Raw genomic sequence first — 10,002 nt, 5'->3', positions numbered from 1 at the left:
ATCGTATGCTCATTACCATTAACATGAAAAGTGACATTGCCTTTATTGCAATCAATAACAGCCCATGCAGTATTCAAAAAGGGTCTACCAAGAATAATAGACATACTATCGTCCTCGGGAATATCAAGAATAACAAAGTCCGTTAAAATAGTAACATTTGCAACCACAACAGGCACATCCTCACAAATACCGACAGGTATAGCAGTTGACTTATCAGCCATTTGCAAAGATAGTTCAGTGGGTGTCAACTTATTCAAATCAAGTCTACGATATAAAGAGAGAGGCATAACACTAACATCGGCTCCAAGATCACATAAAGCAGTTTTAACATAGTTTCTTTTAATGGAGCATGGTATAGTTGGTACTCCTGGATCTCCAAGTTCCTTTGGTATTCCACCCTTGAAAGTGTAATTAGCAAGCATGGTGGAAATTTCAGCTTCCGGTATCTTTCTTTTATTAGTAACAATATCTTTCATGTACTTAGCATAAGGGTTCATTTTAAGCATATCAGTCAAACGCATACGCAAAAAGATAGGTCTAATCATTTCAGCAAAGTGCTCAAAATCCTCATCATCATTTTTCTTGGATGGTTTAGGAGGAAAAGGCATGGGTTTCTGAACCCATGGTTCTCTTTCTTTACCGTGCTTCTTAGCAACGAAGTATCTCTTATCATAACGTTGATTCTTTGATTGTGGGTTATCAAGATTAACAACAGGTTCAATCTCTACATCATTGTTATTACTAGGTTGAGCATCAACATGAACATCATCATTAACATTATCACTAGGTTCATGTTCATTACCAGATTGTGTTTCAGCATCAGAAATAGAAATAGCATTCGGATTCTCGGGTGTGTCAACAACAGGTTCACTAGAAGCATGTAAAGTCCTATCATTTTTCTTCTTCTTCTTCTTAGAAGAACTAGGTGCATCAACATTAGTTCTCTGATAATCTTTCTCAATTATCTTATGGTGGCCCTCAGAATACAAAGGTTCCCGAGTCATTTTACCCCCTCTAGTCATAACTCTAACATCATTATCATTTTTCTTATTATTTAATTCATTGAGTAAATCATTCTAAGCTTTAAGTACTTGTTCTACTTGAGTTGTAACCATAGAAGCATGTTTTCTAATAAGTTTAAGTTCACCTTTAACTCTAGACATATAATCACTCAAGTGTTCAATCATATAAGCATTACGTTTCAATTGTCTACCAACATAAGCATTGAAGTCTTCTTGCTTAACCATAAAGTTATCAAACTCATCCAAGCATTGGCTAGCAAACTTAGTAGATGGGATTTCATATTTATCAAATCTATAGAGAGAATTTACCTTTACCACCTGTGTCGGGTTATCAAGACCATGTATTTCTTCAATAGGTGGTAAATTCTTAACATCTTCAGCTTTAATACCTTTTTCTTTCATAGATTTCTTTGCCTCTTGCATATCTTCGGGACTGAGAAATAGAATACCCCTTTTCTTCGGAGTTGGCTTAGGAGTGTGTTCAAGAAGTGTCCAATCATTTTCATTACTCAACATATTATTCAATAGCAATTCAGCTTGATCAACAGTTCTTTCCCTGAAAACACAACCAGCACAACTATCCAAGTGGTCTCTGGAAGCATCGGTTAGTCCATTATAAAAGATATCAAGTATTTCATTTTTCTTGAGAGGATGATCAGGCAAATCATTAAGTAATTGGAGAAGCCTCCCCAAAGCTTGTGGGAGACTCTCTTCTTCAATTTGCACAAAATTATATATTTCCCTTAAGGCAGCTTGTTTCTTATGAGCAGGGAAATATTTAGCAGAGAAGTAATAAATCATATCCTGGGGACTACGCACATAACCAGGATCAAGAGAATTAAACCATGTTTAAGCATCACCCTTTAATGAGAACGGAAATAACTTAAGGATAAAGTAATAGCGAGTTTTCTCATCATTAGTGAATAGGGTGGCTATATCATTTAATTTGGTAAGATGTGCCACAACAGTTTCAGATTCATAGCCATAAAAACGATCAGATTCAACCAAAGTAATTAACTCAGGGTCGACAGAGAAATCATAATCCTTATCGGAAATAAAGATAGGTGAAGTAGCAAAAGCAGGGTCATATTTCATTCTAGCATTCAAAGACTTTTCTTTAAGTTTAACTAATAATTTCTTAAGATCAGATCTATCATTGCAAGCTAAGAAGTCTCTAGCAGTTTCTTTGTCCATAACATAACCTTCAGGAACAACAGGCAATTCATATCTAGGGGGAGAGTCTTCATCATCACTTTCATCAATATTATCAGTTTCAATAATTTCATTCTCTCTAACCCTAGCAAGTTGTTCATCAAGAAATTCACCTAGTGGCACAGTATTATCAAGCATAGAAGTAGTTTCATCATAAGTATCATGCAAAGCAGAAGTGGCATCATCAATAACATGCGACATATCAGAATGAATAGCAGGAGTAGGTGTCGCAAGTTTACTCAAAACAGAAGATGAATCAAGTGCAGAGCTAGATGGCAGTTCCTTACCTCCCCTCGTAGTTGAGGGAAAATCTTGGTTCTTTTATCTTTCAAGTTCTTCATAGTGAGCAGCAGATATAAATCCCAAGTGACTCAAAGAATAGAGCTATGCTCCCTGGCAACGGTGCCAGAAATACTCTTGATAATCCACAAGTATAGGGGATCGCAATAGTTTTCGAGGGTAGAGTATTCAACCCAAATTTATTGATTCGACACAAGGGGAGCCAAAGAATATTCTCAAGTATTAGCAGCTGAGTTGTCAATTCAACCACACCTGCAAACTTAATATCTGCAGCAAAGTATTTAGTAGCAAAGTAATATGATAATAGCGGTAACAGTAGCGAAAGTAATAGTTTTGGTTTTATAGTGATTGTAACAGTAGCAACAGAAAAGTAAATAAGCGAAGAACAATATGTGAAAAGCTCGTAGGCAATGGATCAGTGATGGATAATTATGTCGGATGTGATTCCTCATGCAATAGTTATAACATAGGGTGACACAGAACTAGCTCCAGTTCATCAATGTAAAGTTGGCATGTATTCCGAATATAGTCATACGTGCTTATGGAAAAGAACTAGCATGAAATCTTTTGTCCTACCCTCTCGTGGCAGCGGGGTCCTATTGGAAACTAAGGGATATTAAGGCATCCTTTTAATAGAGTACCGGACCAAAGCATTAACACTTCGTGAATACATGAACTCCTCAAACTACGGTCATCACCGGTAAGTATCTCGATTATTGTCACTTCGGGGTTAAAGGATCATAACACATAATAGGTGACTATAGACTTGCAAGATAGGATCAAGAACTCACATATATTCATGAAAACATAATAGGTTCTGATCTGAAATCATGGCACTCGGGCCCTAGTGACAAGCATTAAGCATAGCAAAGTCATAGCAACATCAATCGCAGAACATAGTGGATACTAGGGATCAAACCCTAACAAAACTAACTCGGTTACATGATAAATCTCATCCAACCCATCACCGTCCAGCAAGCCTACGATGGAATTACTCACGCACGGCGGTGAGCATCATGAAATTGGTGATGGAGGAAGGTTGATGATGACGATGGCGATGGATTCCCCTCTCCGGAGCCCCAAACGGACTCCAGATCAGCCCTCCTGAGAGAGATTAGGGCTTGGCGGCGGCTCCGTATCATAAAACACGATGAATCCTTCTCCCTGATTTTTTTTCTCCCCAAACATGAATATATGGAGTTGGAGTTGAGGTCGGTGGAGCACCAGGGGGCCCACAAGGCAGGGGGCGCGCCCAGGGGGTAGGCGCGCCCCCCACCCTCGTGGACAGGGTGTGGGCCCCCTGGCCTTGATTCTTTTGCCAGTATTTTTATATATTACAAAAATATTCTCCGTTGATTTTCAGGTCATTCTGAGAACTTTTATTTCTGCACAAAAATAACACCATGGTAATTCTGCTGAAAATGGCATCAGTCCGAGTTAGTTCCATTCAAATCATGCAAGTTAGAGTCCAAAACAATGGCAAAAGTGTTTGGAAAAGTAGATACGTTGGAGACGTATCAGCGCTCCGCGACCTCGCCGAAGTCTGCCAAATAGCAGCAATAAACCCTTGGAACGATACGGCGATTACTTTCAATGCCGATGACAGAACAAGGTCTCGCTCAGTCCGGGCACCAGCCGCTTTGGTCCTAAAACCAATCGTGGACGGCTTTTGGCTCACTAAAGTGTTAATGGACGGTGGCAGCGGACTGAACCTCATCTATGAGGACACGCTCAATAAAATGCAAATAGACGGGAGTCGCATTGAGTAGAGCAATACATCCTTTAGAGGAATCATCCCCAGCAGGGAAGCAAGATGCTCAGGGAAAATTAAACTGGATGTGGTATTCCGCACACCAGAGAACTATAGGTCTGAAGAGATAATCTTCTAGGTGGCCCCTTTCAACAGCGGATATCATGCCCTGTTAGGGCGAGATGCATTCACACGCTTTCAATAAATACCTCATTACGGGTACATGAAGCTCAAAATGCCCGGGCCCAATGGTGTTATCACTATCTCCAGTGATCCGGACATAGTACTCCGCGCTGAAAATAAAACCGCATCCCTGGCCCTTGAGGCACTGTCCGAAGCCCTAGCGGCTGAGGAGCTCACCACTCTGCGTTCCATAGTGGATAGAGACGACATGATTCTTGATAAAAGGCCTAAATCCACCTCTTTCAAGCCAGCAGGCGAGATAGTCAAATTTCAAGTCCACCCGACGGATCCCAAGAAAACAGCTTCCATTGGGGCACAGCTGGACCCGACGGTCGACGCCGCATTACACGCGTTCTTGTGCGAGAATTGGGACATCTTCGCCTGGCACCCCTCGGATATGCCAGGAATCCCACTTGTGCTGGCCGAACATAGTCTCAATATACTGAAGGGATACAAACCAGTCAATCAAACACTGCAGCGATTTTCCGAACCCAAACGACAGGCTATGGGTGAGGAGCTAGCCAAGCTACTCGAAGCCGAATTTATCAGAGAGATCAAACACCCGGACCGGCTAGCAAACCTGGTCATGGTGCCGAAGAAGGACAAGTCCTGGTGCTTGTGTGTCGACTACAAAGACCTTAATAAACCCTGCCCTAATGATCCCATCCCACTACCTCGCATCGACCAGATTATTGATGCAACCACAGGACACGACTCACTGTGCTTCCTCGACGCATATTCCGGATACCATCAAATCAAGATGAAGGAATCCGACCAAGCCGCAACGGCATTCATCACCCCGTACGGGCCTTCTGCTTCAACACCATGCCCTTCGGGCTCAAGAACGCCAGCGCCACATACTGACACATGATTCAAACATACCTCTGAAGATATGACATACGGCTCAATCCGGAAAAGTGCGTTTTTTCAGCGTTCCCGCCGGCAAACTACTCAGGTTCATTGTATCCAATAGAAGAATTAAGGCAAACCCAGCTAAAATCCGAGCCCTGTCACAATTGGCAACACCAACTGACCTCAAGCAGGTCCAAAAATTAGCCGGGTGCGCGGCAGCTTTGAGCCGCTTCATCTCCAGATTAGGAGAAAAGGTGTTGCCATTGTATCGCCTGCTCCGACGCATCGACCACTTCGCGTGGACGGATGCTGCAACGGCCGGACTGGAAGAAATAAAGGCTTTGTTAGCAAGCAACCCAATCCTGGCCATGCCAAACGTCGGCGAACCCATGTTACTGTATATATCTGCAACACATCAGGTGGTGAGTGCGGTGCTTGTCGTCGAACGAGAGGAAGAGGGACATAAATTCCCACTTCAAAAACCAGTATACTATGTATCGACGGTCCTTACACCATGCAAATCCCGATACCCGCATTATCAGAAGATGGCATATGATGTCTTTATGACATCCCGCAAGCTGCGGCACTACTTTCAAGAGTGCTCGATCACGGTGGCTTCAGAAGTACCACTCAATGATATTATAAACAACCGGGACGCCGCCGGCCGGATTGCCAAATGGGCTATTGAGCTCTTAATGTTTGAAATAACATATAAGCCACGCCGAGCCATTAAATCTCAGGTGTTGGCTGACTTCGTCGCTGAATGGACAGAGGCTGAAATACCTAAAGAATACGGCACATATTCCAACTAGGTGATGCACTTCGACGGCTCTAAAATTCTAGCCGGACTTGGGGTCGGTGTCGTCCTGACATCCCCCACAGGAGACACAATCCGTTATGTGCTCCAAATATTGTATACAGACTCCAATAACACAGCCGAATATGAGGCCCTATTGCATGGTCTTCGGATGGCCGTCTCCATGGGCAAACAATGCCTTGAGGTACGCGGGGATTCAAACCTTGCAATATCCCAAATAAATGGAGAATTCGATGCCAAAGATCCAAAGATGGTGGCTTACCATAACGTTGTACTCAAAATATCAGCTCGGTTTGAGGGGCTCGAGTTTCATCATGTGGCACGAGATAGTAATCAAGCGGTGGACATCCTTGCTTGCATGGGCACTAAGAGCGACCCCGTCCCGCCTAATACCTTTGTGGAGAGGCTTTTCAAACCATCTGTGGTATGGCAGGACGAGAGCGGTAGCACCAGTCCGGATCCGATCATACCCCCAGATTCCGAACACAATCCCGATATCATCGAGGGCTCGGCCACTGAAATAACACCATCAGCCCATGTAATCATGGCAGTGATAACCCCATGGACCGAACACTTCCTGGCCTACCTTAATAGGCGAGAGCTCCCTGAGGACCAGAATGAGGCTTGATGCATCATTCAACGATCGAAAGCCTGCAAGGTTTATGAAGGAGAGCTCTACAAGAAAAGTACTACCGGAGTCCTTCAAAGATGTATCTCCGAAGAAGAAGGCGCCAGCTCTTGGCCGAAATCCACGCTGGTCTCGGCGGTCATCATGCCACAGCTCGGGCCCTTGTAAGTAAGGCCTTCCGTTCTGGCTCTTTCTGGCCTACGGCCCGAGCAGATGCACAAGACCTTGTCCAACGTTGTTTAGGATGTCAGCTTTTCGCTAATCAAAGCCATATGCCGCCTACCTCCCTACAAACAATCCCCATTACTTGGCCTTCTGTGGTTTGGGGGCTTCACATGGTCGGACCCCTTAAAGGGGGAAGCCATAAGAAGAAATATCTGTTACTCATGGTGGATAAATTCACTAAGTGGATAGAGGCCAAGCCAGTTAAATGGCCGAAGCCGGACCAGTAATAGATTTCATATCCGGTGTCGTACACCATTATGGTGTCCCACACAGCATCATCACCGATAACGGCTCTAACTTCACAGCCGATGAGGTAAAAACCTGGTGTGCTAATGTGGGCATTAAGCTCGATTATGCCTCCGTCTGTAATCCTCAAACAAATGGTCAAGTCGAATAGGCCAATGGCCTGATCATGAGGGGCATTAAACCCAGACTAGTGTGATCCTTAAAGAAGTCAGATAAACACTGGGTTGAGGAGCTCGACTCCGTACTCTGGGGGCTGGGGACCACACCCAATCGCACGACCAGATACACACTGTTCTTCATGGTGTACGGCGCAGAGGTCGTCTTGCCCTGCGATATTATTCACAACTCACCTCGAGTACGTATGTACGAAGAGAGAGAGAGGACGAGCTCGATCGGGAAGATGAATTAGATGGCCTGGAGGAGGAGCGCGACGTCGCAAAAGCTCGTTCGGCATTTTACCAACAACAAGCTCGGAGATACCAAAGCAGAGAAGTGCGGGCCAAGACTTATAATGTCGTAGAACTCGTTCTACGCCTACCAGAGAAGAAAAAGGACAAGCTCAAGCCCAAATGGGAGGGTCCCTTCATTATAGATGAAGTTCTCACTAGAGGAGCCTATCGCCTTCGCAATGGATCGGACAATCGTTTTGAGCCGAACCCATGGAACGCTACCAGACTCCGAAGATTCTACGCCTAAACTCATTGTTCGTCACCTTTCTTTTCTTTCTCTCCTTCTTGTTTTCGTTTTTACACAACTTCTAGACCGTGTGCGGATAAATCGCACACCTGAGGGGTATACATCCTTAAATGTACATACCCCACAATACCTGGGGGCTTCTTTTCAGAAGAAGCTTATTATTATTTTCCGAGCATCAAGCTCACCATATATATGTGTCGTCTACTCATATATGTCTTTTCTTCACCATTATATGCACCTTTATGACTTAAGTTTTCGCCAAGCTGGGTTACCCGGCTCCTGTGCTTATGCCCTATGTTCCCGCTTGTTCGACTAGGGCATAAAGGGAGCACCTCTGCGATTGTTACAGCCGGGTCATCCGGACGTGTACCTCAGACGAGTGAAGCCGAAAGCTAGCGTTCTTAAGGGAATATAATTGGTCGGCGAGCAAAAGACGAACTGCCCTTGTTGCAATACAAAACCCCCATATTATAACGTGTACTATGATTTTTAGCATCACAGATGCAGTATGCACAAAAAATACCGCATGCTGGCCCAGGGAAAGGAATCCTTAACGGAACTATTCTCTCTGGAAGATGTTTCTTACAATCAAATGTAATATAACATAACTCCCCAAATACAACTTGTCTGTTCAAGCAACTATGACCGGACTGCCTGGTTCGGAACATACTTTGGTGTTTACCTATGGTATAGTATTCAGAAACACTCCAAACCTCGGGTTTTCGGAGGTCGAAGCAGAAAGTCTGCCATGACAATAGTTTTACAAATTCGGTTGGAGACAAGTTTGTCGATAAAAGTACATTGCTACTTGGACTCAAAAACTTCTTCTTTCTCTAGACCCTCTAACAGGCTGTCTAGCTTACAATCCTGTTGTGAATACTTGGCGGCCATCTTCACTTGGTCGTACACCAGGCTGACCAGAATTTCCTGTCCATCGGATCCTTGAGGTCCGACCCGCGCCATATGATTTGGATCAAGTCCGGTGTACCGTGTTTTCACCATGGCCCAGGCTTCCCGAGCACCTTCTTGGCATGCTGATATCTTCCATAGCCCAAAACGGTGTCGAGCTCCCTTGAATAAATTCATGAGTTCCTCCATACTTACTGGAGGAGAATCAGCGGGCCATAAAGCCTTAGCGATGTTTCTCATTGCCTTCCGAGCTCGCTCGTGCACCTTGGACAGCTCTTGTAGCAGGTCTCCTTGAAAGCCAGACATTTCTTCTTCGGGCCGCCCAGTCAGCACACCTATAGAAATATACTTGTTAAGATTCGCATTAGCGAACTATGCAAAAGTAAGTCAAAAGGCATACTGAATATGCCGCCTCTCAGCTTTCGGTTCTCCTTCAAGGCGTCTGCCAGTTGGGCTAGCACGTCTTTCAGCTCTTCGCCTAGCTGGGTGTTGGCGTTCTGCAGCTTGTTCTTCTCATCCCTGGTCCGTGTCAGTACACGTTGAACAGTGGCCTCTTGCCTTTTGGCATGTTGTTTATCCGCCTGCGCGGCCTTTAGTTTCTCTTCTAGCTGATCCGACGATCCTGCCATCGTAAATACAATGGTGTTTATTTGAATAAACATTACTGGCACATGATTACATTTTCTGGATAGAAGGGGACATTACCAGTCGGTGCCTCCTTGGACTTCTCCAGTTCGGCGGTAACAGTAGTTAGCTGGGTCCGACACTTTTCCAGTTCCTGAGACAGCATACTGTTCTTCTCCATGAGTACCTGATTATACAACGATCCTTAAAATCAGTTGCTTCAACTGTTTCAAGTCTCGGGGGCTACTTGTATATGATTATTAATCTACACAATATGATCTTACCCGCATATCCTTTGAAAGTTGTTAAGTGGCTCCAGCAAGCACATCCCGAGCATCTTGGATGTATGCATCCGCCGAGCTGAAGGCATTGAATGCCTCTTCAGTAAAGTTGGGTTCGCGCATAGCTGCCCTCCGGCACCGATGGTTCATTGCACTCTCCACTTCAGAGTTGGTGACAGACACGTTATCCGAATCTTCGGAGAGAGGACAATCCGGCTTGCACCCGTATCAACTCTAGCCCTGGAGGCAGGGTCCGG

The sequence above is a fragment of the Triticum urartu genome, chromosome 6A, assembly GCF_056163025.1.
Source record: "Triticum urartu cultivar PI428250 chromosome 6A, HENAU_Tu73, whole genome shotgun sequence".
NCBI lineage: Eukaryota > Viridiplantae > Streptophyta > Magnoliopsida > Poales > Poaceae > Triticum > Triticum urartu.
The sequence above is the reverse complement of the archived record's forward strand: the minus strand, read 5'-3'. Positions refer to the sequence as shown.